Source organism: Anomalospiza imberbis, chromosome 2, assembly GCF_031753505.1.
Source record: "Anomalospiza imberbis isolate Cuckoo-Finch-1a 21T00152 chromosome 2, ASM3175350v1, whole genome shotgun sequence".
Classification (NCBI taxonomy): Eukaryota; Metazoa; Chordata; class Aves; order Passeriformes; family Viduidae; genus Anomalospiza; species Anomalospiza imberbis.
The window spans coordinates 68352723-68360550 of record NC_089682.1 but is presented as its reverse complement, the minus strand read 5'-3'; positions in this window follow the sequence as shown (position 1 = coordinate 68360550).

Genomic DNA, 7828 nt, shown 5'->3' with positions numbered 1-7828 from the left:
TTTTTCTTTTTCCCTTTCCTTGCATATGCGTTTGATTTCGAATAGATGCTTGTGTGTATGCGTTAAACGGCTATCTCATCTGCACTGAAGCGGAGATGCCAGCGTCAGAAGCCTACTATGAACACCACTAATTTATGTTCTCTTAGTTGCCTGAAAGTTTGCCTGGCTGCTGCTGACAGCTGGCCCATTTATATATGCTCTATAGTGTGCACTATAGAGGTTGTATTTAAAATCACAGAATAGTTTGCAGTTGGAAGGGACCCTTAAGATCATCTGGCTCCAACCCCACCACGATAGGCAAGGATACTTCACTAGACCACGGTGCTCCAAGCCCCATCTAACCTGGCCTGGAACCGGGGATGGGGCATCCTCTGTCCCAGTGCCTCACCACCCTCAAAATAAATAATGTTTTCCTAATACTGAGTCTAAAACTTCCTTTCAATTTGAAGCCATTCCTTCTCTTGTCACTACATGCTGTTCTAAATACATAACTACAGACATCTACATTTCTGCATGCAATTATAAACTGATTCCTTCTACTTAAACCAATAGAATTGCCCGGGTCTTTGTACAGGCTATGAGAAATCCTGAAGCACGCATGCACAGCATGAGCAAAAAAAGTGCTTCTTAAAGGGAGTTTCAGGATGCAAAAGGATCATCGGGAGACTGCTTCTGATGTAGCCCTGATCTTCTGCAAACTTGTGAGTTGATGCCTGATGTCTGCTGGCTTTTTTTTATGTGTGGCTCACGTAAAGATAAACATTTGTTTGAGCCATCGAATACTGAGTGCTTTCCTATGACGTTAGTAATGGAGTTTGGTTCAACACTTCTGAAAAGAAAAATACAATCCATGTGCTCCCAAAAAGTATCTTGTGTATATTGCCCACGTAATTGCTATCTCACTGATATGGAGACATGCCTTTATATCTTCCAGACAGAAATCGAAAAAGAATGCATTTGTTTCATAATTCAAAATTCCACAGCGTAAGGCATTAAAGAAAATTCACCTGAAAACTCAGTTTGTTGTTAATTTTAACACACACAGTCAGATCTCTGAAAGTTACCAAGCTGTATCTGTCATCTTTGTATGTGATGCTAAATAGAATGAGGTATTTTGTTTCACAGAACACTATAGAAGCAAATAATGGTTTATAATCAGCTCCTGAAATTGTGTGTATTCAGCACAAAACACTGCAAATTGACAGTACGTAATCCTCATCTCACAAAAGTCTGCACAGCTTCAAAAAGGCATTTTTTTGGGCTTGATAAGAAGGCATGAGAGGGTTTCAAACCAGTTTTGGGATGGTAGAAAGGTAGAAAGTAACTTGTTCAAATAAGATTTAGATAATCATCTTGTGGGCATGGCAGACTTAAATTTAATTTATTCCTATATATTTTGTGTAGAAACTTTTTATTTGAGATTCAGAGTGATAAGGGAATAATGGTCTAATGGATGATCACTGGATTTTGGTTCCCTAGAACTTAAAATATGAAAAGTACATAGATAATTTTTATGTGTTGTGTCCTTTATTTTCAGTTTCAAAGTCTTCCAAAGTGTTGGATTCCAGAGCGTTAGACAAGCTTTTATGGTGCCTTTAGTGATTGGATCTTGTATTAGGTGTTATAAGACATCTTATCTGAGAAATAGAGAAAGATTTGTGAATGTATGCTTTTTATTTTAAATACATCTTCTCTATTTTTCTCATGTCAGAAATGTTACAGTTAAAAGATTTTGGAAGCAGTGTTTTACCTTGAACAGACATAACACAGGAGAATATACGCTCTGGATTTTATGTATGATAGCAGAGGGATTTTTATCCCCCCCACCCCCTTTTGTTTTTCCTTTTTTTTTTTTCCACAGAGCTAGATTCTGTGCAAAGATTTCACTGAAAAAAAAAGCCACCTTGAATTTATACCAGTTAAATTAATTTCATCTCATCCACAGTTAATGGGACTTAGGTGTATTTCCAAGCATTGGATATGGCATAGCTTCCCTGTAAAACTAGAATCTGTAAAGAAACAGGATGTTTCAGTTCACTTCTCAAAATGCAGAATCTTTGCAAAATTGATTTCCTTCCCAGTTTGTTGAGTGAGGAGTCTTTTCATCCTGGAGTCTTCAAATCAGGACATTGCTTGTGCAGAACTGCTGAATATAGGATTGCAAAAAATCCCCAAACTGAACCAGTTTTCAATAAATCTGAAGGAGGGAGAGGAGAAAGTTTTAAGTACTCAAGCTTCAGGCAAGAGCTGTTGCATCACACCAAATTTTTTTGCTTCTAATCAGAGGCAGAGGGCATTTTGGGCTCCTTCAACTTCCTTGGAACAGAGAGGGAGTCCTTGAGATTTAAATGGATTCTGAGGACTCATTTAAAATCAAGACAGGTAGCTCTGTTTCAGATCTGAAAATATCAAAATGTGAAATAATTAAGCAAATTCTTTTTTTAGGAGGTTTAGCAGATGTTTAAAAATACAAATGTAAATCCTTGTAAAGCTAAAAAGCCAAAAGCCTTTTGAGTTTGCAATAAACTGTCCTGTTCATCCAAATATTTTCAGATTTGATGGGCAGAACATCTTAAAATGTCACGTCTCATGGAGAAGCAGAACAACTGACTTTTTGGGAGAGAACACTTTTCTCCTTCTGTGAGAAAATCCCTTCTGTGATTTTTTTTAAATGCCAGGTTTTCCCAGGAGGTAAGAGAGATTAAACAGCGTCTGCTTCTAATAATCTGCCAGAGTGTTTGCTGCTAAAGCACGACCTGAATTTAAGTAGATGCTTCATTAAGGCTCACCACCTCCTTTGATACCAGACTTTAGCACAGGCTTGCTGTGCAATTGTTGGAATTCATTTAAGGCAGAATTTTCAAAGGTAATTTTCTAAGTAACCTACGTGCCTGCAATATCTAGAAAACACTATACTATTTTAGGCAGTTTTCAGAAGTCTGCTTTCAGGTGCTGCTAAAGAGACTGAAAATTTTGTTTCTGAATTCAGAGGATATGGGATAATACGTTGATGCTTCCCCATTTAAATTTTTCTATGCCTTTGACCTCACTGCAGAAAGCAAAACCTGTTTGATGCAATATGTACAGCCATTCTCCAGAGTGCTGCTTTGTCAGAACTTGTAGCGATGCATGTATTATAATGACCTTTTTCATCCTTCCTGCAGCTGAAACAAGATTGAAATGCTACACAATCTGTGAATTAATAAACATAAATGCTATGTTGAAATTTAAAGAATTCAACTCCCTAGATGAGAGAAAATAGTAAGATGATTTGTGTAGCTACATACAGCGCACTAATGCTGTGACCCAAAGCAATTCAAACACAAAGTTGATGGATTACAGGAATACTGGTGGGAGAAGAACTGAAACTAAGTATGCCATCCAGGGGGACTTTAGCAGACTTGAGAGGTGGGCCTGCATAAACCTTATGAACTTCAACAAGGCCAAGTGCAAGGTCCTGCACTTGGATCAGCAAAATCCCAAGCACAGGTCCAGGCTGGGCAGAGAATGGAGTAAGAGCAGCCCTGAGGACTGGGGCATGTTGAGCTAAGAAGCTCAACACAACCTGGCAATGTGCATTCACAGCCCAGAGAGCCGGCTGTGTCCTGGGCTGCATCAAAAGCAGCGTGGCCAGCAGGGCGAGGGAGGAGATTCTGTCCCTCTGTTCTGTTCTGATGAGATCTCACCTGCTGTGCTCAGCTCTGGTGCCCCCAGCACAAGAAAGATGTTGGCCTGCTGGAGCTACTCCAGAGGACAGCCATGACGATGCCAGAGGGTTGGAACGCCACTTTTTTGAAGAAAGGCTGAAAGAGCTGGGGTTGTTCAGCCTGAAGAAGAGAAGGCTGCAGGGAGACCTTAAAGCATACTTCCAGTACGCAAGCAGGGCAGCAAGAGAGCTGGAGAGGGACTTTCTACACAGACATGTAATGATGGGACAAGGGATAATGGCTTTAAAGGGAAAGAGGTCAGGTTTAGATTAGGTGTTAGGGAGTTCTTTTCTGTGAGGGTGGTGAGGCACTGGAACAGGTTGCTCACAGAATGGAAGTGTTCGAGGCCAGGATGGATGGGGCTTTGGGCAGCTTTATCTAGTGGGTAACATCACTTCCCATGGTAGGGGACTTAAAACTAGGTGATGTTTAGGGTCACTCATCCAGCTTAATGGTTCTATGAGTCTCTCGATCAGATATTTAAAAGTTACAGCATAGTAACGTGTTCACTTTAACTTGGTGGATATTTTCATAGAGTGTTTGAGCTTCCATCTCCAGCTTTTTGTCCTTTTTTCTTCTTTTCCCTTGGAGGTGACTAACACAAATAAATCTGGTTGAAGTTCTGAGCACCTGTTTCAGCAACAGAAAGAGCTTATGTTAGAAGTGACCTGGACTTAGTTCTGGTAAATAATGATGACCTTTACTTTGCTCCTCCTCTACACTTTCCTCATGATTACTTTCACTTGGTCAGTATTACCAAACTCATTCAAGGTGCTCTCTTGAGCAGTTCCCCACATCTAATGTTGTTTTCAAAGTAAGGGTATTTTAAATGCCTAAATACACAGTGTAAAATTAGTTTGTCATAAGGATTCTGAAACTGGAATCTAACAGCTTCAGGCTTTTCTGGAGCTAATGTCTGGCTACTTACTGAAAAGCAAAAGAGAAAAAGTGCTGATTTTTGTTTGGCAGTTACAGAAGTTTTAAGAATAAATTGTGGCAATGGTAGAAAAGGTTATAACAACTAAGGAGGCTATGATCTGGTTATGCTCTTTTTTTTTTCATTCAATTTATTGCAAGCAAGTATATTCAAGTAAAAACATCTATCTAGCATACTGATTACATTTGTTTCTGATGCGGTGAGGTTAGTGGGACTAATTGCACATGCAGTGGGAAAAGTGTGCAAAAGAATTTACAAGACCACTTTGTGTAAAGTATTTTTCATAGTGGTGTTAACAATGGATTTCTCTGTTCATTGATAATGAAATAAATTGGATTGAATCACAATACTTTTTTGAGAGGAATAAGACGTGGAAAAAGCCCACTTAGTTTTAGGCCAAGAAGTTTAATTTTGGTTAGGAAAAATACAAAACAGAAGGGTTTGCAAAATGACATTTTTTTTTGTGTGTAACTCCTATTTATGTATTAAAGAAGATGGGGCAGTAACGTGTGAAGAGTGCAGACTGAAAAACAGCAAATGCATTATGAACTCAGTGTGTGCTGGTTAAATAAGTGCTAAGAATTTCTGTCAGCCAGAAGGTGGTAGCAGAATTCTTCTGTAACAGCTCTGGATTGTGTTCCAGAAGGCATTCTCAATACAAAGTGATTTTGAAATGCAGTTCAGAAAACATATTTTTTTTAGTAGCAGGAACAAATAGCACTGACATTTTTTTTTCATTTGGCAGCATCTTTAAATAGAAAAGTGTCTGCACTTATGCCTGAGATGTCATGCATTGGGAATGCGTGTAGGATCTGTTACTTGGGTTTTGTCTCTGTTTTTTTTTTTGTTTTGCAATTGTAATTATGGTTTTTACAGACTTTTTAATGCCGAAGGGAGCCACTTATGGACCGAAATGACAAGAGATTTATTTTTTTCATAGTATCACAAGGCTGGAAAATGTCAGTACCATATGAAGCCCAGATAACACATTATTTCCATCCAGAGGAACTCTGTCATTCTTTCACAAATGTAAACACAAATGCAAAGAGTGATATCCATTGGCTGGGACTGATGCAACACCCCAGTCATACTCTTATCAAGTGTAACAACTTGAAGATGCAAAGGGATAGGTTTTATTACTCTGTTTTATTGTTTTGTGATGGACTTGTGTCCATTACAATAGTTCTGTGCACATAGCCATTCCTATTTCAACAGAGACACTCTTCATCACTGCAAGAAACTTGTGAGACCTTCAGATTCTGGAGCACAGCTTGTCCCTCATTTTTTCTTAACCATTGTGTCACAGCTCTGATGATACACAGTACTCCTCTGCAGACTTCTTTAAGAAATTGTTAAATTTTCTGTACCTAAGAGATAGTTTCTATGGTAACTATGATTTTTGTGGTTTCTTGGGTTTTTTGGGGTTTTTTTGTTTGTTTGTTTTGTTTTTTTTTTTTAACTTACTGGATAGTTTGGAAATAGAGGGAGCAAGGCTTTAGTGTGACATTGGGAAGAGTCAGAAGAATAAAATAAGCTAGAAAAATAAAACATTCTGTGCTTGATCTAGCTACCAGTAAACTGAAACAGCAGTTCAAAAGAGCATCAGTCTCTTACTTATAAGTAAGCAGGCTGGAGCTGCTGGAGCTATGCAGAAAGCAAAAAAAAAAAAAAAAAAAAAAAAAGAGGAGGCCCAGAGCAAGCTCTGTCATTTGTCACTCTTACAATTTTGCACCTGATGGCCTTTTCAAAATTGGCTTTTTAGAGTGACTGCTGCTTTCATAGTCTCCTCTTACTGAAGTTCTATTTTATCATATGTGCTTTTCTCCCCTTTCGCTGTTGTTTACAGTATAAATATGAAGTTGTTTGGGGCATTGTGTGTAGAATTTCTAGTGGAGCCACAACAATGACAGTGATGAAGATATGAAATGAGCTGGTTTAGAACACAGTGAAAGATTGAAGGAAATACAAATTATAAGTAGCTATAGATATAAATAGATATATAAATATTAGAATACAGATATAGAAAACGGGGTAAAAACCAGGGGGTATATACTGTGTGAAAAACATGCCAAGATATTGAAATAATCACAAAATTCAAACATCCATTTTGGACATATGCTGGGAAAGCATATTCGTAGGAAAGATCTTTTTTAGGCAAACATATAGGTGTTGTAAAGATGCCAGAGGTAAGATTGTAGAATACATTGCAACAGCTGGGCATTTGAAAAACCCAAGTTTTGCCAACAGACCTGTTTTCTCTTTAGGCAAAAGCTAGGAGAGGGTTAACCCAAAATGAACTTGTTCAATGAAAATTCAAATGTTTATGTAATAAATTACCTAACATTGTATTTAGAGATCATTGCTGTAATGCTTACCAGTTCTTTGTCTGTATTTAACTGTTTCATCTCAAAAAAAAGGTGACAAAATGTTTGTTTTGTGGAATCAAAACAATGACATGAAATCAAAGGGAGCTGATGAATGAAAAGATGTGCTTAGTGGAGAGCTTTGATATTTTGTCAGTACTGTTAAAAAAATACATTATCCTTCTGTTTTGTTGCAAAATGAGGGGAAACGAACCACATTATTCAGAAATTATTTGCAGATATGGAGTTTTGTTTAGCACAGTTCTGAAGTGCACAGTGACTGCAATTTCAAACGTGCAGGGTAAAAAAAGTGTAATTTCTAAATAGACACAAGTGAGTCTTTTAGAAATAAGATATGATTTTTTAATCTCAAAGTCTGAGAAGTGTTAATGAAGCCCAAAGATGTTCCCATTTACTTTAAATTGCTATTTGGCATCTCCTTTGAGATTACTGAAAGTTATTTTATCTTCATATAATGCTGAATGCCTAATTGCTGAAAAATTGAAGTTCTTTTAAGGTGCCTTAGGTTGGACACTAAATTAATTGGGTTATCTGAACTCTATTAGTCATCTGAAACAATCTGGTCTCCATTTCCTGCTCTTAGTGACTTATTAATGTGGCTGTGACAGGAGAAGAAAAGTGCAAAGGAGAAAATGTCAGTGCAGTTATTTGCGGGTAATGCTTCCATCTGGAGAGCAATCACCTCCACAGTTCTTGCAAAAAGCCTGGATTCTACAAACCTTCTGGACAGTTGCTTTCCTAGAACTGAAATGAAAACCCTATAGCAGTAAAAAGTGGAAAAGATCACATGCAGTAGAGTG